Consider the following 23,215-nt stretch of genomic DNA (forward strand, 5'->3'; position numbering starts at 1 on the left):
AGTGAGTGAGGTATCGAGTGATTCTGTCAGTGAGTGAGGTATCGAGTGTTTCTGTCAGTCAGTGAGGTATCGGGTGTTTCTGTCAGTGAGTGAGGTATCGAGTGTTTCTGTCAGTGAGTGAGGTATGGAGTGTTTCTGTCAGTGAGTGAGGTATCGAGTGATTCTGTCAGTGAGTGAGGTAATGAGTGTTTCTGTCAGAGAGTGATGTATCGAGTGTTTCTGTCAGTGAGTGAGGTATCGGGTGATTCTGTCAGTGAGTGAGGTATTGAGTGATTCTGTCAGTGAGTGAGGTATTGAGTGTTTCTGTCAGAGAGTGATGTATCGAGTGTTTCTGTCAGTGAGTGAGGTATCGGGTGATTGTGTCAGTGAGTGAGGTATTGAGTGATTCTGTCAGTGAGTGAGGTATTGAGTGATTCTGTAATTGAGTGAGGTATCGAGTGATTCTGTCAGTGAGTGAGGTATCGAGTGATTCTGTCAGTGAGTGAGGTATCGAGTGATTCTGTAAGTGAGTGAGGTATCGAGTGTTTCTGTCAGTGAGTGAGGTATCGAGTGATTCTGTCAGAGAGTGAGGTATCGAGTGTTTCTGTCTGAGAGTGAGGTATCGAGTGTTTCTGTCAGTGAGTGAGGTATCGAGTGTTTCTGTCAGTGAGTGAGGTAATGAGTGTTTCTGTCAGTGAGTGAGGCATTGAGTGATTCTGTCAGTGAGTGAGGTAATGAGTGTTTCTGTCAGTCAGTGAGGTATTGAGTGATTCTGTCAGTGAGTGAGGTATTGAGTGATTCTGTCAGTGAGTGAGGTATCGAGTGATTCTGTCTGTGAGTGAGGTATTGAGTGTTTCTGTCAGTGAGTGAGGTATCGGGTGATTCTGTCAGTGAGTGAGGTATCGAGTATTTCTGTCAGTGAGTGAGGTATCGGGTGATTCTGTCAGTGAGTGAGGTATCGAGTAATTCTGTCAGTGAGTGAGGTATCGAGTGTTTCTGTCAGTGAGTGAGGTATCGAGTGTTTCTGTCAGTGAGTGAGGTATGGAGTGTTTCTGTCAGTGAGTGAGGTATCGAGTGATTCTGTCAGTGAGTGAGGTAATGAGTGTTTCTGTCAGAGAGTGATGTTTCGAGTGTTTCTGTCAGTGAGTGAGGTATCGGGTGATTCTGTCAGTGAGTGAGGTAATGAGTGTTTCTGTCAGTCAGTGAGGTATTGAGTGATTCTGTCAGTCAGTGAGGTATTGAGTGATTCTGTCAGTGAGTGAGGTATCGAGTGATTCTGTCTGTGAGTGAGGTATTGAGTGTTTCTGTCAGTGAGTGAGGTATCGGGTGATTCTGTCAGTGAGTGAGGTATCGAGTATTTCTGTCAGTGAGTGAGGTATCGGGTGATTCTGTCAGTGAGTGAGGTATGGAGTGTTTCTGTCAGTGAGTGAGGTATCGAGTGATTCTGTCAGTGAGTGAGGTAATGAGTGTTTCTGTCAGAGAGTGATGTATCGAGTGTTTCTGTCAGTGAGTGAGGTTTCGAGTATTTCTGTCAGTGAGTGAGGTATCGAGTGATTCTGTCAGTGAGTGAGGTTTCGAGTGTTTCTGTCAGTGAGTGAGGTATCGAGTGTTTCTGTCAGTGAGTGATGTATTGAGTGATTCTGTCAGTGAGTGAGATATTGAGTGTTTCTGTCAGTGAGTGAGGTTTCGAGTGATTCTGTCAGTGAGTGAGGTATCGAGTGATTCTGTCAGTGAGTGAGGTATCGAGTGATTCTGTCAGTGAGTGAGGTATTGAGTGTTTCTGTCAGTGAGTGAGGTATCGGGTGATTCTGTCAGTGAGTGAGGTATCGGGTGATTCTGTCAGTGAGTGAGGTTTCGAGTGTTTCTGTCAGTGAGTGAGGTATCGAGTGTTTCTGTCAGTGAGTGATGTATTGAGTGATTCTGTCAGTGAGTGAGATATTGAGTGTTTCTGTCAGTGAGTGAGGTTTCGAGTGATTCTGTCAGTGAGTGAGGTATCGAGTGATTCTGTCAGTGAGTGAGGTATCGAGTGATTCTGTCAGTCAGTGAGGTATTGAGTGTTTCTGTCAGTGAGTGAGGTATCGGGTGATTCTGTCAGTGAGTGAGGTATCGAGTGATTCTGTCAGTGAGTGAGGTATCGAGTGTTTCTGTCAGTCAGTGAGGTATCGGGTGTTTCTGTCAGTGAGTGAGGTATCGAGTGTTTCTGTCAGTGAGTGAGGTATGGAGTGTTTCTGTCAGTGAGTGAGGTCTCGAGTGATTCTGTCAGTGAGTGAGGTAATGAGTGTTTCTGTCAGAGAGTGATGTATCGAGTGTTTCTGTCAGTGAGTGAGGTATCGGGTGATTCTGTCAGTGAGTGAGGTATTGAGTGATTCTGTCAGTGAGTGAGGTATTGAGTGTTTCTGTCAGAGAGTGATGTATCGAGTGTTTCTGTCAGTGAGTGAGGTATCGGATGATTCTGTCAGTGAGTGAGGTATCGGGTGATTCTGTCAGTGAGTGAGGTAACGAGTGATTCTGTCAGTGAGTGAGGTAACGAGTGATTCTGTCAGTGAGTGAGGTAACGAGTGATTCTGTCAGTGAGTGAGGTATCGAGTGATTCTGTAAGTGAGTGAGGTATCGAGTGATTCTGTCAGTGAGTGAGGTATCGAGTGATTCTGTAAGTGAGTGAGGTATCGAGTGATTCTGTCAGAGAGTGAGGTATCGAGTGTTTCTGTCAGAGAGTGAGGTATCGAGTGTTTCTGTCAGTGAGTGAGGTATCGAGTGTTTCTGTCAGTTAGTGAGGTAATGAGTGTTTCTGTCAGTGAGTGAGGTATTGAGTGATTCTGTCAGTGAGTGAGGTATCGGGTGATTCTGTCAGTGAGTGAGGTTTCGAGTGATTCTGTCAGTGAGTGAGGTATCGGGTGATTCTGTCAGTGAGTGAGGTTTCGAGTGTTTCTGTCAGTGAGTGAGGTTTCGAGTGATTCTGTCAGTGAGTGAGGTTTCGAGTGTTTCTGTCAGAGAGTGATGTATCGAGTGTTTCTTTCAGTGAGTGAGGTATCGGGTGATTCTGTCAGTGAGTGAGGTAATGAGTGTTTCTGTCAGAGAGTGATGTTTCGAGTGTTTCTGTCAGTGAGTGAGGTATCGGGTGATTCTGTCAGTGAGTGAGGTAATGAGTGTTTCTGTCAGTCAGTGAGGTATTGAGTGATTCTGTCAGTCAGTGAGGTATTGAGTGATTCTGTCAGTGAGTGAGGTATCGAGTGATTCTGTCTGTGAGTGAGGTATTGAGTGTTTCTGTCAGTGAGTGAGGTATCGGGTGATTCTGTCAGTGAGTGAGGTATCGAGTATTTCTGTCAGTGAGTGAGGTATCGGGTGATTCTGTCAGTGAGTGAGGTATGGAGTGTTTCTGTCAGTGAGTGAGGTATCGAGTGATTCTGTCAGTGAGTGAGGTAATGAGTGTTTCTGTCAGAGAGTGATGTATCGAGTGTTTCTGTCAGTGAGTGAGGTTTCGAGTATTTCTGTCAGTGAGTGAGGTATCGAGTGATTCTGTCAGTGAGTGAGGTATCGATTGATTCTGTCAGTGAGTGAGGTATCGGGTGATTCTGTCAGTGAGTGAGGTATCGAGTGATTCTGTCAGTGAGTGAGGTTTCGAGTGTTTCTGTCAGTGAGTGAGGTATCGATTGATTCTGTCAGTGAGTGAGGTATCGGGTGATTCTGTCAGTGAGTGAGGTAACGAGTGATTCTGTCAGTGAGTGAGGTATCGAGTGATTCTGTAAGTGAGTGAGGTATCGAGTGATTCTGTCAGTGAGTGAGGTATCGAGTGATTCTGTCAATGAGTGAGGTATCGGGTGATTCTGTCAGTGAGTGAGGTATCGGGTGATTCTGTCAGTGAGTGAGGTTTCGAGTGTTTCTGTCAGTGAGTGAGGTTTCGAGTGATTCTGTCAGTGAGTGAGGTTTCGAGTGTTTCTGTCAGAGAGTGATGTATCGAGTGTTTCTTTCAGTGAGTGAGGTATCGGGTGATTCTGTCAGTGAGTGAGGTAATGAGTGTTTCTGTCAGAGAGTGATGTTTCGAGTGTTTCTGTCAGTGAGTGAGGTATCGGGTGATTCTGTCAGTGAGTGAGGTAATGAGTGTTTCTGTCAGTCAGTGAGGTATTGAGTGATTCTGTCAGTCAGTGAGGTATTGAGTGATTCTGTCAGTGAGTGAGGTATCGAGTGATTCTGTCTGTGAGTGAGGTATTGAGTGTTTCTGTCAGTGAGTGAGGTATCGGGTGATTCTGTCAGTGAGTGAGGTATCGAGTATTTCTGTCAGTGAGTGAGGTATCGGGTGATTCTGTCAGTGAGTGAGGTATGGAGTGTTTCTGTCAGTGAGTGAGGTATCGAGTGATTCTGTCAGTGAGTGAGGTAATGAGTGTTTCTGTCAGAGAGTGATGTATCGAGTGTTTCTGTCAGTGAGTGAGGTTTCGAGTATTTCTGTCAGTGAGTGAGGTATCGAGTGATTCTGTCAGTGAGTGAGGTATCGATTGATTCTGTCAGTGAGTGAGGTATCGGGTGATTCTGTCAGTGAGTGAGGTATCGAGTGATTCTGTCAGTGAGTGAGGTTTCGAGTGTTTCTGTCAGTGAGTGAGGTATCGATTGATTCTGTCAGTGAGTGAGGTATCGGGTGATTCTGTCAGTGAGTGAGGTAACGAGTGATTCTGTCAGTGAGTGAGGTATCGAGTGATTCTGTAAGTGAGTGAGGTATCGAGTGATTCTGTCAGTGAGTGAGGTATCGAGTGATTCTGTCAATGAGTGAGGTATCGGGTGATTCTGTCAGTGAGTGAGGTATCGAGTGTTTCTGTCAGTGAGTGAGGTATCGAGTGTTTCTGTCAGTGAGTGAGGTATCGGGTGATTCTGTCAGTGAGTGAGGTTTCGAGTGTTTCTGTCAGTGAGTGAGGTATCGAGTGTTTCTGTCAGTGAGTGATGTATTGAGTGATTCTGTCAGTGAGTGAGATATTGAGTGTTTCTGTCAGTGAGTGAGGTTTCGAGTGATTCTGTCAGTGAGTGAGGTATCGAGTGATTCTGTCAGTGAGTGAGGTATCGAGTGATTCTGTCAGTGAGTGAGGTATCGGGTGATTCTGTCAGTGAGTGAGGTTTCGAGTGATTCTGTCAGTGAGTGAGGTATCGGGTGATTCTGTCAGTGAGTGAGGTTTCGAGTGTTTCTGTCAGTGAGTGAGGTTTCGAGTGATTCTGTCAGTGAGTGAGGTTTCGAGTGTTTCTGTCAGAGAGTGATGTATCGAGTGTTTCTTTCAGTGAGTGAGGTATCGGGTGATTCTGTCAGTGAGTGAGGTAATGAGTGTTTCTGTCAGAGAGTGATGTTTCGAGTGTTTCTGTCAGTGAGTGAGGTATCGGGTGATTCTGTCAGTGAGTGAGGTATCGAGTGATTCTGTCAGTGAGTGAGGTATCGAGTGTTTCTGTCAGTCAGTGAGGTATCGGGTGTTTCTGTCAGTGAGTGAGGTATCGAGTGTTTCTGTCAGTGAGTGAGGTATGGAGTGTTTCTGTCAGTGAGTGAGGTCTCGAGTGATTCTGTCAGTGAGTGAGGTAATGAGTGTTTCTGTCAGAGAGTGATGTATCGAGTGTTTCTGTCAGTGAGTGAGGTATCGGGTGATTCTGTCAGTGAGTGAGGTATTGAGTGATTCTGTCAGTGAGTGAGGTATTGAGTGTTTCTGTCAGAGAGTGATGTATCGAGTGTTTCTGTCAGTGAGTGAGGTATCGGGTGATTCTGTCAGTGAGTGAGGTATTGAGTGATTCTGTCAGTGAGTGAGGTATTGAGTGATTCTGTAATTGAGTGAGGTATCGAGTGATTCTGTCAGTGAGTGAGGTATCGAGTGATTCTGTCAGTGAGTGAGGTATCGAGTGATTCTGTCAGTGAGTGAGGTATCGAGTGATTCTGTCAGTGAGTGAGGTATCGAGTGATTCTGTCAGTGAGTGAGGTATCGAGTGATTCAGTCAGTGAGTGAGGTATCGGATGATTCTGTCAGTGAGTGAGGTATCGGGTGATTCTGTCAGTGAGTGAGGTAACGAGTGATTCTGTCAGTGAGTGAGGTAACGAGTGATTCTGTCAGTGAGTGAGGTAACGAGTGATTCTGTCAGTGAGTGAGGTATCGAGTGATTCTGTAAGTGAGTGAGGTATCGAGTGATTCTGTCAGTGAGTGAGGTATCGAGTGATTCTGTAAGTGAGTGAGGTATCGAGTGATTCTGTCAGAGAGTGAGGTATCGAGTGTTTCTGTCAGAGAGTGAGGTATCGAGTGTTTCTGTCAGTGAGTGAGGTATCGAGTGTTTCTGTCAGTGAGTGAGGTAATGAGTGTTTCTGTCAGTGAGTGAGGTATTGAGTGATTCTGTCAGTGAGTGAGGTATCGGGTGATTCTGTCAGTGAGTGAGGTTTCGAGTGATTCTGTCAGTGAGTGAGGTATCGGGTGATTCTGTCAGTGAGTGAGGTTTCGAGTGTTTCTGTCAGTGAGTGAGGTTTCGAGTGATTCTGTCAGTGAGTGAGGTTTCGAGTGTTTCTGTCAGAGAGTGATGTATCGAGTGTTTCTTTCAGTGAGTGAGGTATCGGGTGAATCTGTCAGTGAGTGAGGTAATGAGTGATTCTGTCAGTGAGTGAGGTATCGAGTGTATCTGTCAGTGAGTGAGGTATCGAGTGATTCTGTCAGTGAGTGAGGTATCGAGTGATTCTGTCAGTGAGTGAGGTATTGAGTGATTTTGTCAGTGAGTGAGGTATCGAGTGATTCTGTCAGTGAGTGAGGTATCGAGTGTTTCAGTCAGTGAGTGAGGTATTGAGTGATTCTGTCAGTGAGTGAGGTATCGGGTGATTCTGTCAGTGAGTGAGGTATTGAGTGATTCTGTCAGTGAGTGAGGTATTGAGTGATTCTGTCAGTGAGTGAGGTATCGAGTGATTCAGTCAGTGAGTGAGGTATTGAGTGATTCTGTCAGTGAGTGAGGTATCGAGTGATTCTGTCAGTGAGTGAGGTATTGAGTGATTTTGTCAGTGAGTGAGGTATCGAGTGTTTGTGTCAATGAATGAGGTAATGAGTGTTTCTGTCAGAGAGTGAGGTATCGAGTGTTTCTGTCAGTGAGTGAGGTTTTGAGTTTCTGTCAGTGAGTGAGGTATCGAGTGTTTCTGTCAGTGAGTGAGGTATCGAGTGTTTCTGTCAGTGAGTGAGATATCGAGTGTTTCTGTCAGTGAGTGAGGTATCGAGTTTTTCTGTCAGTGAGTGAGGTATTGAGTGATTCTGTCAGTGATTGAGGTTACGAGTGATTCTGTCAGTGAGTGAGGTATCGAGTGTTTCTGTCAGTGAGTGAGGTATCGATTGATTCTGTCAGTGAGTGAGGTATCGAGTGATTCTGTCAGTGAGTGAGGTAACGAGTTATTCTGTCAGTGAGTGAGGTATCGAGTGTTTCTGTCAGTGAGTGAGGTATTGAGTGATTCTGTCAGTGAGTGAAGTATCGAGTGTTTCATGTCAGTGAGTGAGGTATTGAGTGATTCTGTCAGTGAGTGAGGTATCGAGTGATTCTGTCAGTGAGTGAGGTATCGAGTGATTCTGTCAGTGATTGAGGTATCGAGTGATTCTGTCAGTGAGTGAGGTATCGAGTGATTCTGTCAGTGAGTGAGGTATCGAGTGATTCAGTCAGTGAGAGGTATCGGGTGATTCTGTCAGTGAGTGAGGTATCGAGTGTTTCTGTCAGTGAGTGAGGTATCAAGTGATTCAGTCAGTGAGTGAGGTATCGGATGATTCTGTCAGTGAGTGAGGTATCGAGTGATTCTGTCAGTGAGTGAGGTAACGAGTGATTCTGTCAGTGAGTGAGGTAACGAGTGATTCTGTCAGTGAGTGAGGTATCGAGTGATTCTGTAAGTGAGTGAGGTATCGAGTGATTCTGTCAGTGAGTGAGGTATCGAGTGATTCTGTAAGTGAGTGAGGTATCGAGTGATTCTGTCAGAGAGTGAGGTATCGGGTGATTCTGTCAGTGAGTGAGGTATCGATTGATTCTGTCAGTGAGTGAGGTATCGGGTGATTCTGTCAGTGAGTGAGGTATCGAGTGATTCTGTCAGTGAGTGAGGTTTCGAGTGTTTCTGTCAGTGAGTGAGGTATCGATTGATTCTGTCAGTGAGTGAGGTATCGGGTGATTCTGTCAGTGAGTGAGGTAACGAGTGATTCTGTCAGTGAGTGAGGTATCGAGTGATTCTGTAAGTGAGTGAGGTATCGAGTGATTCTGTCAGTGAGTGAGGTATCGAGTGATTCTGTCAGTGAGTGAGGTATCGGGTGATTCTGTCAGTGAGTGAGGTATCGAGTGTTTCTGTCAGTGAGTGAGGTATCGAGTGTTTCTGTCAGTGAGTGAGGTATCGGGTGATTCTGTCAGTGAGTGAGGTTTCGAGTGTTTCTGTCAGTGAGTGAGGTATCGAGTGTTTCTGTCAGTGAGTGATGTATTGAGTGATTCTGTCATTGAGTGAGATATTGAGTGTTTCTGTCAGTGAGTGAGGTTTCGAGTGATTCTGTCAGTGAGTGAGGTATCGAGTGATTCTGTCAGTGAGTGAGGTATCGAGTGATTCTGTCAGTCAGTGAGGTATTGAGTGTTTCTGTCAGTGAGTGAGGTATCGGGTGATTCTGTCAGTGAGTGAGGTATCGAGTGATTCTGTCAGTGAGTGAGGTATCGAGTGTTTCTGTCAGTCAGTGAGGTATCGGGTGTTTCTGTCAGTGAGTGAGGTATCGAGTGTTTCTGTCAGTGAGTGAGGTATGGAGTGTTTCTGTCAGTGAGTGAGGTCTCGAGTGATTCTGTCAGTGAGTGAGGTAATGAGTGTTTCTGTCAGAGAGTGATGTATCGAGTGTTTCTGTCAGTGAGTGAGGTATCGGGTGATTCTGTCAGTGAGTGAGGTATTGAGTGATTCTGTCAGTGAGTGAGGTATTGAGTGTTTCTGTCAGAGAGTGATGTATCGAGTGTTTCTGTCAGTGAGTGAGGTATCCGGTGATTCTGTCAGTGAGTGAGGTATTGAGTGATTCTGTCAGTGAGTGAGGTATTGAGTGATTCTGTAATTGAGTGAGGTATCGAGTGATTCTGTCAGTGAGTGAGGTATCGAGTGATTCTGTCAGTGAGTGAGGTATCGAGTGATTCTGTCAGTGAGTGAGGTATCGAGTGATTCTGTCAGTGAGTGAGGTATCGAGTGATTCTGTCAGTGAGTGAGGTATCGAGTGATTCTGTCAGTGAGTGAGGTATCGAGTGATTCTGTCAGTGAGTGAGGTATCGAGTGATTCTGTCAGTGAGTGAGGTATCGAGTGATTCAGTCAGTGAGTGAGGTATCGGATGATTCTGTCAGTGAGTGAGGTATCGGGTGATTCTGTCAGTGAGTGAGGTAACGAGTGATTCTGTCAGTGAGTGAGGTAACGAGTGATTCTGTCAGTGAGTGAGGTAACGAGTGATTCTGTCAGTGAGTGAGGTATCGAGTGATTCTGTAAGTGAGTGAGGTATCGAGTGATTCTGTCAGTGAGTGAGGTATCGAGTGATTCTGTAAGTGAGTGAGGTATCGAGTGATTCTGTCAGAGAGTGAGGTATCGAGTGTTTCTGTCAGAGAGTGAGGTATCGAGTGTTTCTGTCAGTGAGTGAGGTATCGAGTGTTTCTGTCAGTGAGTGAGGTAATGAGTGTTTCTGTCAGTGAGTGAGGTATTGAGTGATTCTGTCAGTGAGTGAGGTATCGGGTGATTCTGTCAGTGAGTGAGGTTTCGAGTGATTCTGTCAGTGAGTGAGGTATCGGGTGATTCTGTCAGTGAGTGAGGTTTCGAGTGTTTCTGTCAGTGCGTGAGGTTTCGAGTGATTCTGTCAGTGAGTGAGGTTTCGAGTGTTTCTGTCAGAGAGTGATGTATCGAGTGTTTCTTTCAGTGAGTGAGGTATCGGGTGATTCTGTCAGTGAGTGAGGTAATGAGTGTTTCTGTCAGAGAGTGATGTTTCGAGTGTTTCTGTCAGTGAGTGAGGTATCGGGTGATTCTGTCAGTGAGTGAGGTAATGAGTGTTTCTGTCAGTCAGTGAGGTATTGAGTGATTCTGTCAGTCAGTGAGGTATTGAGTGATTCTGTCAGTGAGTGAGGTATCGAGTGATTCTGTCTGTGAGTGAGGTATTGAGTGTTTCTGTCAGTGAGTGAGGTATCGGGTGATTCTGTCAGTGAGTGAGGTATCGAGTATTTCTGTCAGTGAGTGAGGTATCGGGTGATTCTGTCAGTGAGTGAGGTATGGAGTGTTTCTGTCAGTGAGTGAGGTATCGAGTGATTCTGTCAGTGAGTGAGGTAATGAGTGTTTCTGTCAGAGAGTGATGTATCGAGTGTTTCTGTCAGTGAGTGAGGTTTCGAGTATTTCTGTCAGTGAGTGAGGTATCGAGTGATTCTGTCAGTGAGTGAGGTATCGATTGATTCTGTCAGTGAGTGAGGTATCGGGTGATTCTGTCAGTGAGTGAGGTATCGAGTGATTCTGTCAGTGAGTGAGGTTTCGAGTGTTTCTGTCAGTGAGTGAGGTATCGATTGATTCTGTCAGTGAGTGAGGTATCGGGTGGTTCTGTCAGTGAGTGAGCTAACGAGTGATTCTGTCAGTGAGTGAGGTATCGAGTGATTCTGTAAGTGAGTGAGGTATCGAGTGATTCTGTCAGTGAGTGAGGTATCGAGTGATTCTGTCAGTGAGTGAGGTATCGGGTGATTCTGTCAGTGAGTGAGGTATCGAGTGTTTCTGTCAGTGAGTGAGGTATCGAGTGTTTCTGTCAGTGAGTGAGGTATCGGGTGATTCTGTCAGTGAGTGAGGTTTCGAGTGTTTCTGTCAGTGAGTGAGGTATCGAGTGTTTCTGTCAGTGAGTGATGTATTGAGTGATTCTGTCAGTGAGTGAGATATTGAGTGTTTCTGTCAGTGAGTGAGGTTTCGAGTGATTCTGTCAGTGAGTGAGGTATCGAGTGATTCTGTCAGTGAGTGAGGTATCGAGTGATTCTGTCAGTCAGTGAGGTATTGAGTGTTTCTGTCAGTGAGTGAGGTATCGGGTGATTCTGTCAGTGAGTGAGGTATCGAGTGATTCTGTCAGTGAGTGAGGTATCGAGTGTTTCTGTCAGTCAGTGAGGTATCGGGTGTTTCTGTCAGTGAGTGAGGTATCGAGTGTTTCTGTCAGTGAGTGAGGTATGGAGTGTTTCTGTCAGTGAGTGAGGTCTCGAGTGATTCTGTCAGTGAGTGAGGTAATGAGTGTTTCTGTCAGAGAGTGATGTATCGAGTGTTTCTGTCAGTGAGTGAGGTATCGGGTGATTCTGTCAGTGAGTGAGGTATTGAGTGATTCTGTCAGTGAGTGAGGTATTGAGTGTTTCTGTCAGAGAGTGATGTATCGAGTGTTTCTGTCAGTGAGTGAGGTATCGGGTGATTCTGTCAGTGAGTGAGGTATTGAGTGATTCTGTCAGTGAGTGAGGTATTGAGTGATTCTGTAATTGAGTGAGGTATCGAGTGATTCTGTCAGTGAGTGAGGTATCGAGTGATTCTGTCAGTGAGTGAGGTATCGAGTGATTCTGTCAGTGAGTGAGGTATCGAGTGATTCTGTCAGTGAGTGAGGTATCGAGTGATTCTGTCAGTGAGTGAGGTATCGAGTGATTCAGTCAGTGAGTGAGGTATCGGATGATTCTGTCAGTGAGTGAGGTATCGGGTGATTCTGTCAGTGAGTGAGGTAACGAGTGATTCTGTCAGTGAGTGAGGTAACGAGTGATTCTGTCAGTGAGTGAGGTAACGAGTGATTCTGTCAGTGAGTGAGGTATCGAGTGATTCTGTAAGTGAGTGAGGTATCGAGTGATTCTGTCAGTGAGTGAGGTATCGAGTGATTCTGTAAGTGAGTGAGGTATCGAGTGATTCTGTCAGAGAGTGAGGTATCGAGTGTTTCTGTCAGAGAGTGAGGTATCGAGTGTTTCTGTCAGTGAGTGAGGTATCGAGTGTTTCTGTCAGTGAGTGAGGTAATGAGTGTTTCTGTCAGTGAGTGAGGTATTGAGTGATTCTGTCAGTGAGTGAGGTATCGGGTGATTCTGTCAGTGAGTGAGGTTTCGAGTGATTCTGTCAGTGAGTGAGGTATCGGGTGATTCTGTCAGTGAGTGAGGTTTCGAGTGTTTCTGTCAGTGAGTGAGGTTTCGAGTGATTCTGTCAGTGAGTGAGGTTTCGAGTGTTTCTGTCAGAGAGTGATGTATCGAGTGTTTCTTTCAGTGAGTGAGGTATCGGGTGATTCTGTCAGTGAGTGAGGTAATGAGTGATTCTGTCAGTGAGTGAGGTATCGAGTGTATCTGTCAGTGAGTGAGGTATTGAGTGATTCTGTCAGTGAGTGAGGTATCGAGTGATTCTGTCAGTGAGTGAGGTATTGAGTGATTTTGTCAGTGAGTGAGGTATCGAGTGATTCTGTCAGTGAGTGAGGTATCGAGTGTTTCAGTCAGTGAGTGAGGTATTGAGTGATTCTGTCAGTGAGTGAGGTATCGGGTGATTCTGTCAGTGAGTGAGGTATTGAGTGATTCTGTCAGTGAGTGAGGTATTGAGTGATTCTGTCAGTGAGTGAGGTATCGAGTGATTCAGTCAGTGAGTGAGGTATTGAGTGATTCTGTCAGTGAGTGAGGTATCGAGTGATTCTGTCAGTGAGTGAGGTATTGAGTGATTTTGTCAGTGAGTGAGGTATCGAGTGTTTGTGTCAATGAATGAGGTAATGAGTGTTTCTGTCAGAGAGTGAGGTATCGAGTGTTTCTGTCAGTGAGTGAGGTTTTGAGTTTCTGTCAGTGAGTGAGGTATCGAGTGTTTCTGTCAGTGAGTGAGGTATCGAGTGTTTCTGTCAGTGAGTGAGATATCGAGTGTTTCTGTCAGTGAGTGAGGTATCGAGTTTTTCTGTCAGTGAGTGAGGTATTGAGTGATTCTGTCAGTGAGTGAGGTTACGAGTGATTCTGTCAGTGAGTGAGGTATCGAGTGTTTCTGTCAGTGAGTGAGGTATCGATTGATTCTGTCAGTGAGTGAGGTATCGAGTGATTCTGTCAGTGAGTGAGGTAACGAGTTATTCTGTCAGTGAGTGAGGTATCGAGTGTTTCTGTCAGTGAGTGAGGTATTGAGTGATTCTGTCAGTGAGTGAAGTATCGAGTGTTTCATGTCAGTGAGTGAGGTATTGAGTGATTCTGTCAGTGAGTGAGGTATCGAGTGATTCTGTCAGTGAGTGAGGTATCGAGTGATTCTGTCAGTGATTGAGGTATCGAGTGATTCTGTCAGTGAGTGAGGTATCGAGTGATTCTGTCAGTGAGTGAGGTATCGAGTGATTCAGTCAGTGAGAGGTATCGGGTGATTCTGTCAGTGAGTGAGGTATCGAGTGTTTCTGTCAGTGAGTGAGGTATCAAGTGATTCAGTCAGTGAGTGAGGTATCGGATGATTCTGTCAGTGAGTGAGGTATCGAGTGATTCTGTCAGTGAGTGAGGTAACGAGTGATTCTGTCAGTGAGTGAGGTAACGAGTGATTCTGTCAGTGAGTGAGGTATCGAGTGATTCTGTAAGTGAGTGAGGTATCGAGTGATTCTGTCAGTGAGTGAGGTATCGAGTGATTCTGTAAGTGAGTGAGGTATCGAGTGATTCTGTCAGAGAGTGAGGTATCGAGTGTTTCTGTCAGAGAGTGAGGTATCGAGTGTTTCTGTCAGTGAGTGAGGTATCGAGTGTTTCTGTCAGTGAGTGAGGTAATGAGTGTTTCTGTCAGTGAGTGAGGTATTGAGTGATTCTGTCAGTGAGTGAGGTAATGAGTGTTTCTGTCAGTCAGTGAGGTATTGAGTGATTCTGTCAGTGAGTGAGGTATCGGGTGATTCTGTCAGTGAGTGAGGTTTCGAGTGATTCTGTCAGTGAGTGAGGTATCGGGTGATTCTGTCAGTGAGTGAGGTTTCGAGTGTTTCTGTCAGTGAGTGAGGTTTCGAGTGATTCTGTCAGTGAGTGAGGTTTCGAGTGTTTCTGTCAGAGAGTGATGTATCGAGTGTTTCTCTCAGTGAGTGAGGTATCGGGTGATTCTGTCAGTGAGTGAGGTAATGAGTGATTCTGTCAGTGAGTGAGGTATCGAGTGTATCTGTCAGTGAGTGAGGTATTGAGTGATTCTGTCAGTGAGTGAGGTATCGAGTGATTCTGTCAGTGAGTGAGGTATTGAGTGATTTTGTCAGTGAGTGAGGTATCGAGTGATTCTGTCAGTGAGTGAGGTATGGAGTGTTTCAGTCAGTGAGTGAGGTATTGAGTGATTCTGTCAGTGAGTGAGGTATCGGGTGATTCTGTCAGTGAGTGAGGTATTGAGTGATTCTGTCAGTGAGTGAGGTATTGAGTGATTCTGTCAGTGAGTGAGGTATCGAGTGATTCAGTCATTGAGTGAGGTATTGAGTGATTCTGTCAGTGAGTGAGGTATCGAGTGATTCTGTCAGTGAGTGAGGTATTGAGTGATTTTGTCAGTGAGTGAGGTATCGAGTGTTTCTGTCAATGAATGAGGTAATGAGTGTTTCTGTCAGAGAGTGAGGTATCGAGTGTTTCTGTCAGTGAGTGAGGTTTTGAGTTTCTGTCAGTGAGTGAGGTATCGAGTGATTCTGTCAGTGAGTGAGGTATCGAGTGTTTCTGTCAGTGAGTGAGATATCGAGTGTTTCTGTCAGTGAGTGAGGTGTGGAGTTTTTCTGTCAGTGAGTGAGGTATTGAGTGATTCTGTCAGTGAGTGAGGTTACGAGTGATTCTGTCAGTGAGTGAGGTATCGAGTGTTTCTGTCAGTGAGTGAGGTATCGATTGATTCTGTCAGTGAGTGAGGTATCGAGTGATTCTGTCAGTGAGTGAGGTATCGAGTGATTCTGTCAGTGAGTGAGGTATCGAGTGATTCTGTCAGTGAGTGAGGTATCGAGTGATTCTGTCAGTGAGTGAGGTATCGAGTGTTTCTGTCAGTGAGTGAGGTATCAAGTGATTCTGTCAGAGAGTGAGGTATCGAGTGTTTCTGTCAGAGAGTGAGGTATCGAGTGTTTCTGTCAGTGAGTGAGGTAATGAGTTTTTCTGTCAGTGAGTGAGGTATCGAGTGATTCAGTCAGTGAGTGAGGTATTGAGTGATTCTGTCAGTGAGTGAGGTATCGAGTGATTCTGTCAGTGAGTGAGGTATTGAGTGATTTTGTCAGTGAGTGAGGTATCGAGTGTTTCTGTCAATGAATGAGGTAATGAGTGTTTCTGTCAGAGAGTGAGGTATCGAGTGTTTCTGTCAGTGAGTGAGGTATTGAGTGATTCTGTCAGTGAGTGAGGTTACGAGTGATTCTGTCAGTGAGTGAGGTATCGAGTGTTTCTGTCAGTGAGTGAGGTATCGATTGATTCTGTCAGTGAGTGAGGTATCGAGTGATTCTGTCAGTGAGTGAGGTAACGAGTTATTCTGTCAGTGAGTGAGGTATCGAGTGTTTCTGTCAGTGAGTGAGGTATTGAGTGATTCTGTCAGTGAGTGAGGTATCGAGTGATTCTGTCAGTGAGTGAGGTATCGAGTGATTCAGTCAGTGAGAGGTATCGGGTGATTCTGTCAGTGAGTGAGGTATCGAGTGATTCTGTCAGTGAGTGAGGTATCGAGTGTTTCTGTCAGTGAGTGAGGTATCGATTGATTCTGTCAGTGAGTGAGGTATCGAGTGATTCTGTCAGTGAGTGAGGTAACGAGTTATTCTGTCAGTGAGTGAGGTATCGAGTGTTTCTGTCAGTGAGTGAGGTATCAAGTGATTCAGTCAGTGAGTGAGGTATCGGATGATTCTGTCAGTGAGTGAGGTATCGAGTGATTCTGTCAGTGAGTGAGGTAACGAGTGATTCTGTCAGTGAGTGAGGTAACGAGTGATTCTGTCAGTGAGTGAGGTAACGAGTGATTCTGTCAGTGAGTGAGGTATCGAGTGATTCTGTAAGTGAGTGAGGTATCGAGTGATTCTGTCAGTGAGTGAGGTGTCGAGTGATTCTGTAAGTGAGTGAGGTATCGAGTGATTCTGTCAGAGAGTGAGGTATCGAGTGTTTCTGTCAGAGAGTGAGGTATCGAGTGTTTCTGTCAGTGAGTGAGGTAATGAGTGTTTCTGTCAGTGAGTGAGGTATTGAGTGATTCTGTCAGTGAGTGTGGTAATGAGTGTTTCTGTCAGTCAGTGAGGTATTGAGTGATTCTGTCAGTGAGTGAGGTATCGGGTGATTCTGTCAGTGAGTGAGGTTTCGAGTGATTCTGTCAGTGAGTGAGGTATCGGGTGATTCTGTCAGTGAGTGAGGTTTCGAGTGTTTCTGTCAGTGAGTGAGGTTTCGAGTGATTCTGTCAGTGAGTGAGGTTTCGAGTGTTTCTGTCAGAGAGTGATGTATCGAGTGTTTCTCTCAGTGAGTGAGGTATCGAGTGTATCTGTCAGTGAGTGAGGAATTGAGTGATTCTGTCAGTGAGTGAGGTATCGAGTGATTCTGTCAGTGAGTGAGGTATTGAGTGAATTTGTCAGTGAGTGAGGTATCGAGTGATTCTGTCAGTGAGTGAGGTATGGAGTGTTTCAGTCAGTGAGTGAGGTATTGAGTGATTCTGTCAGTGAGTGAGGTATCGGGTGATTCTGTCAGTGAGTGAGGTATTGAGTGATTCTGTCAGTGAGTGAGGTATTGAGTGATTCTGTCAGTGAGTGAGGTATCGAGTGATTCAGTCAGTGAGTGAGGTATTGAGTGATTCTGTCAGTGAGTGAGGTATCGAGTGATTCTGTCAGTGAGTGAGGTATTGAGTGATTTTGTCAGTGAGTGAGGTATCGAGTGTTTCTGTCAATGAATGAGGTAATGAGTGTTTCTGTCAGAGAGTGAGGTATCGAGTGTTTCTGTCAGTGAGTGAGGTTTTGAGTTTCTGTCAGTGAGTGAGGTATCGAGTGTTTCTGTCAGTGAGTGAGGTATCGAGTGTTTCTGTCAGTGAGTGAGATATCGAGTGTTTCTGTCAGTGAGTGAGGTATCGAGTTTTTCTGTCAGTGAGTGAGGTATTGAGTGATTCTGTCAGTGAGTGAGGTTACGAGTGATTCTGTCAGTGAGTGAGGTATCGAGTGTTTCTGTTAGTGAGTGAGGTATCGATTGATTCTGTCAGTGAGTGAGGTATCGAGTGATTCTGTCAGTGAGTGAGGTAACGAGTTATTCTGTCAGTGAGTGAGGTATCGAGTGTTTCTGTCAGTGAGTGAGGTATTGAGTGATTCTGTCAGTGAGTGAAGTATCGAGTGTTTCATGTCAGTGAGTGAGGTATTGAGTGATTCTGTCAGTGAGTGAGGTATCGAGTGATTCTGTCAGTGAGTGAGGTATCGAGTGATTCTGTCAGTGATTGAGGTATCGAGTGATTCTGTCAGTGAGTGAGGTATCGAGTGATTCTGTCAGTGAGTGAGGTATCGAGTGATTCAGTCAGTGAGAGGTATCGGGTGATTCTGTCAGTGAGTGAGGTATCGAGTGATTCTGTCAGTGAGTGAGGTATCGAGTGATTCTGTCAGTGAGTGAGGTATCGAGTGATTCTGTCAGTGAGTGAGGTATCGAGTGATTCTGTCAGTGAGTGAGGTATCGAGTGTTTCTGTCAGTGAGTGAGGTATCAAGTGATTCTGTCAGAGAGTGAGGTATCGAGTGTTTCTGTCAGAGAGTGAGTTATCGAGTGTTTCTGTCAGTGAGTGAGGTAATGAGTGTTTCTGTCAGTGAGTGAGGTATCGAGTGATTCAGTCAGTGAGTGAGGTATTGAGTGATTCTGTCAGTGAGTGAGGTATCGAGTGATTCTGTCAGTGAGTGAGGTATTGAGTGATTTTGTCAGTGAGTGAGGTATCGAGTGTTTCTGTCAATGAATGAGGTAATGAGTGTTTCTGTCAGAGAGTGAGGTATCGAGTGTTTCTGTCAGTGAGTGAGGTATTGAGTGATTCTGTCAGTGAGTGAGGTTACGTGTGATTCTGTCAGTGAGTGAGGTATCGAGTGTTTCTGTCAGTGAGTGAGGTATCGATTGATTCTGTCAGTGAGTGAGGTATCGAGTGATTCTGTCAGTGAGTGAGGTAACGAGTTATTCTGTCAGTGAGTGAGGTATCGAGTGTTTCTGTCAGTGAGTGAGGTATTGAGTGATTCTGTCAGTGAGTGAAGTATCGAGTGTTTCATGTCAGTGAGTGAGGTATTGAGTGATTCTGTCAGTGAGTGAGGTATCGAGTGATTCTGTCAGTGAGTGAGGTATCGAGTGATTCTGTCAGTGATTGAGGTATCGAGTGATTCTGTCAGTGAGTGAGGTATCGAGTGATTCTGTCAGTGAGTGAGGTATCGAGTGATTCAGTCAGTGAGAGGTATCGGGTGATTCTGTCAGTGAGTGAGGTATCGAGTGATTCTGTCAGTGAGTGAGGTATCGAGTGATTCTGTCAGTGAGTGAGGTATCGAGTGATTCTGTCAGTGAGTGAGGTATCGAGTGATTCTGTCAGTGAGTGAGGTATCGAGTGTTTCTGTCAGTGAGTGAGGTATCAAGTGATTCTGTCAGAGAGTGAGGTATCGAGTGTTTCTGTCAGAGAGTGAGGTATCGAGTGTTTCTGTCAGTGAGTGAGGTATTGAGTGATTCTGTCAGTGAGTGAGGTAATGAGTGGTTCTGTCAGTCAGTGAGGTATTGAGTGATTCTGTCAGTCAGTGAGGTGTTGAGTGATTCTGTCAGTGAGTGAGGTATCGAGTGATTCTGTCTGTGAGTGAGGTGTGGAGTGATTCTGTCAGTGAGTGAGGTATCGGGTGATTCTGTCAGTGAGTGAGGTATTGAGTGATTCTGTCAGTGAGTGAGGTATTGAGTGATTCTGTCAGTGAGTGAGGTATCGAGTGATTCAGTCAGTGAGTGAGGTATTGAGTGATTCTGTCAGTGAGTGAGGTATCGAGTGATTCTGTCAGTGAGTGAGGTATTGAGTGATTTTGTCAGTGAGTGAGGTATCGAGTGTTTCTGTCAATGAATGAGGTAATGAGTGTTTCTGTCAGAGAGTGAGGTATCGAGTGTTTCTGTCAGTGAGTGAGGTTTTGACTTTCTGTCAGTGAGTGAGGTATCGAGTGTTTCTGTCAGTGAGTGAGGTATCGAGTGTTTCTGTCAGTGAGTGAGATATCGAGTGTTTCTGTCAGTGAGTGAGGTATCGAGTTTTTCTGTCAGTGAGTGAGGTATTGAGTGATTCTGTCAGTGAGTGAGGTTACGAGTGATTCTGTCAGTGAGTGAGGTATCGAGTGTTTCTGTCAGTGAGTGAGGTATCGATTGATTCTGTCAGTGAGTGAGGTAACGAGTTATTCTGTCAGTGAGTGAGGTATCGAGTGTTTCTGTCAGTGAGTGAGGTATTGAGTGATTCTGTCAGTGAGTGAAGTATCGAGTGTTTCATGTCAGTGAGTGAGGTATTGAGTGATTCTGTCAGTGAGTGAGGTATCGAGTGATTCTGTCAGTGAGTGAGGTATCGAGTGATTCTGTCAGTGATTGAGGTATCGAGTGATTCTGTCAGTGAGTGAGGTATCGAGTGATTCTGTCAGTGAGTGAGGTAACGAGTTATTCTGTCAGTGAGTGAGGTATCGAGTGTTTCTGTCAGTGAGTGAGGTATTGAGTGATTCTGTCAGTGAGTGAAGTATCGAGTGTTTCATGTCAGTGAGTGAGGTATTGAGTGATTCTGTCAGTGAGTGAGGTATCGAGTGATTCTGTCAGTGAGTGAGGTATCGAGTGATTCTGTCAGTGATTGAGGTATCGAGTGATTCTGTCAGTGAGTGAGGTATCGAGTGATTCTGTCAGTGAGTGAGGTATCGAGTGATTCAGTCAGTGAGAGGTATCGGGTGATTCTGTCAGTGAGTGAGGTATCGAGTGATTCTGTCAGTGAGTGAGGTATCGAGTGATTCTGTCAGTGAGTGAGGTATCGAGTGATTCTGTCAGTGAGTGAGGTATCGAGTGATTCTGTCAGTGAGTGAGGTATCGAGTGTTTCTGTCAGTGAGTGAGGTATCAAGTGATTCTGTCAGAGAGTGAGGTATCGAGTGTTTCTGTCAGAGAGTGAGTTATCGAGTGTTTCTGTCAGTGAGTGAGGTAATGAGTGTTTCTGTCAGTGAGTGAGGTATCGAGTGATTCAGTCAGTGAGTGAGGTATTGAGTGATTCTGTCAGTGAGTGAGGTATCGAGTGATTCTGTCAGTGAGTGAGGTATTGAGTGATTTTGTCAGTGAGTGAGGTATCGAGTGTTTCTGTCAATGAATGAGGTAATGAGTGTTTCTGTCAGAGAGTGAGGTATCGAGTGTTTCTGTCAGTGAGTGAGGTATTGAGTGATTCTGTCAGTGAGTGAGGTTACGAGTGATTCTGTCAGTGAGTGAGGTATCGAGTGTTTCTGTCAGTGAGTGAGGTATCGATTGATTCTGTCAGTGAGTGAGGTATCGAGTGATTCTGTCAGTGAGTGAGGTAACGAGTTATTCTGTCAGTGAGTGAGGTATCGAGTGTTTCTGTCAGTGAGTGAGGTATTGAGTGATTCTGTCAGTGAGTGAAGTATCGAGTGTTTCATGTCAGTGAGTGAGGTATTGAGTGATTCTGTCAGTGAGTGATGTATCGAGTGATTCTGTCAGTGAGTGAGGTATCGAGTGATTCTGTCAGTGATTGAGGTATCGAGTGATTCTGTCAGTGAGTGAGGTATCGAGTGATTCTGTCAGTGAGTGAGGTATCGAGTGATTCAGTCAGTGAGAGGTATCGGGTGATTCTGTCAGTGAGTGAGGTATCGAGTGATTCTGTCAGTGAGTGAGGTATCGAGTGATTCTGTCAGTGAGTGAGGTATCGAGTGATTCTGTCAGTGAGTGAGGTATCGAGTGATTCTGTCAGTGAGTGAGGTATCGAGTGTTTCTCTCAGTGAGTGAGGTATCAAGTGATTCTGTCAGAGAGTGAGGTATCGAGTGTTTCTGTCAGAGAGTGAGGTATCGAGTGTTTCTGTCAGTGAGTGAGGTAATGAGTGTTTCTGTCAGTGAGTGAGGTATTGAGTGATTCTGTCAGTGAGTGAGGTAACGAGTGGTTCTGTCAGTCAGTGAGGTATTGAGTGATTCTGTCAGTCAGTGAGGTATTGAGTGATTCTGTCAGTGAGTGAGGTATCGAGTGATTCTGTCTGTGAGTGAGGTATGGAGTGTTTCTGTCAGTGAGTGAGGTATCGGGTGATTCTGTCAGTGAGTGAGGTTTCGAGTATTTCTGTCAGTGAGTGAGGTATCGAGTGATTCTGTCAGTGAGTGAGGTATCGATTGATTCTGTCAGTGAGTGAGGTATCGAGTGATTCTGTCAGTGAGTGAGGTATCGAGTGATTCTGTCAGTGAGTGAGGTATCGAGTGTTTCTGTCAGTGAATGAGGTATCGATTGATTCTGTCAGTGAGTGAGGTATCGAGTGATTCTGTCAGTGAGTGAGGTAACGAGTTATTCTGTCAGTGAGTGAGGTATCGAGTGTTTCTGTCAGTGAGTGAGGTATTGAGTGATTCTGTCAGTGAGTGAAGTATCGAGTGTTTCATGTCAGTGAGTGAGGTATCGAGTGATTCTCTCAGTGAGTGAGGTATCGAGTGATTCTGTCAGTGAGTGAGGTATCGAGTGATTCTGTCAGTGATTGAGGTATCGAGTGATTCTGTCAGTGAGTGAGGTATCGAGTGATTCTGTCAGTGAGTGAGGTATCGAGTGATTCAGTCAGTGAGAGGTATCGGGTGATTCTGTCAGTGAGTGAGGTATCGAGTGATTCTGTCAGTGAGTGAGGTATCGAGTGATTCTGTCAGTGAGTGAGGTATCGAGTGATTCTGTCAGTGAGTGAGGTATCGAGTGATTCTGTCAGTGAGTGAGGTATCGAGTGTTTCTGTCAGTGAGTGAGGTATCAAGTGATTCTGTCAGAGAGTGAGGTATCGAGTGTTTCTGTCAGAGAGTGAGGTATCGAGTGTTTCTGTCAGTGAGTGAGGTAATGAGTGTTTCTGTCAGTGAGTGAGGTATTGAGTGATTCTGTCAGTGAGTGAGGTAATGAGTGGTTCTGTCAGTCAGTGAGGTATTGAGTGATTCTGTCAGTCAGTGAGGTATTGAGTGATTCTGTCAGTGAGTGAGGTATCGAGTGATTCTGTCTGTGAGTGAGGTATCGAGTGTTTCTGTCAGTGAGTGAGGTATCGGGTGATTCTGTCAGTGAGTGAGGTTTCGAGTATTTCTGTCAGTGAGTGAGGTATCGAGTGATTCTGTCAGTGAGTGAGGTATCGATTGATTCTGTCAGTGAGTGAGGTATCGAGTGATTCTGTCAGTGAGTGAGGTATCGAGTATTTCTGTCAGTGAGTGAGGTATCGAGTGATTCTGTCAGTGAGTGAGGTATCGATTGATTCTGTCAGTGAGTGAGGTATCGGGTGATTCTGTCACTGAGTGAGGTTTCGAGTATTTCTGTCAGTGAGTGAGGTATCGAGTGTTTCTGTCAGTGAGTGAGGTATCGAGTGATTCTGTCAGTGAGTGAGGTATCGAGTGATTCTGTCAGTGAGTGAGGTATCGAGTGATTCTGTCAGTGAGTGAGGTATCGGGTGATTCTGTCAGTGAGTGAGGTATCGAGTGATTCTGTCAGTGAGTGAGGTATCGAGTGATTCTGTCAGTGAGTGAGGTTTCGAGTGTTTCTGTCAGTGAGTGAGGTATTGAGTGTTTCTGTCAGTGAGTGAGGTATCGATTGATTCTGCCAGTGAGTGAGGTATCGATTGATTCTGTCAGTGAGTGAGGTATCGGGTGATTCTGTCTGTGAGTGAGGTAACGAGTGATTCTGTCAGTGAGTGAGGTATCGAGTGATTCTGTCAGTGAGTGAGGTATCGAGTGATTCTGTCAGTGAGTGAGGTATCGAGTGTTTCTGTCAGTGAGTGATGTATCGGGTGATTCTGTCAGTGAGTGAGGTTTCGAGTGTTTCTGTCAGTGAGTGAGGTATCGAGTGTTTCTGTCAGTGAGTGATGTATTGAGTGATTCTGTCAGTGAGTGAGATATTGAGTGTTTCTGTCAGTGAGTGAGGTTTCGAGTGATTCTGTCAGTGAGTGAGGTATCGAGTGTTTCTGTCAGTGAGTGAGGTATCGGGTGATTCTGTCAGTGAGTGAGGTATCGAGTGATTCTGTCAGTGAGTGAGGTATCGAGTGTTTCTGTCAGTGAGTGAGGTATCGGGTGTTTCTGTCAGTGAGTGAGGTATCGAGTGTTTCTGTCAGTGAGTGAGGTATGGAGTGTTTCTGTCAGTGAGTGAGGTATCGAGTGATTCTGTCAGTGAGTGAGGTAATGAGTGTTTCTGTCAGAGAGTGAGGTATGGAGTGT

Source organism: Heptranchias perlo, chromosome 9, assembly GCF_035084215.1.
Source record: "Heptranchias perlo isolate sHepPer1 chromosome 9, sHepPer1.hap1, whole genome shotgun sequence".
NCBI lineage: Eukaryota > Metazoa > Chordata > Chondrichthyes > Hexanchiformes > Hexanchidae > Heptranchias > Heptranchias perlo.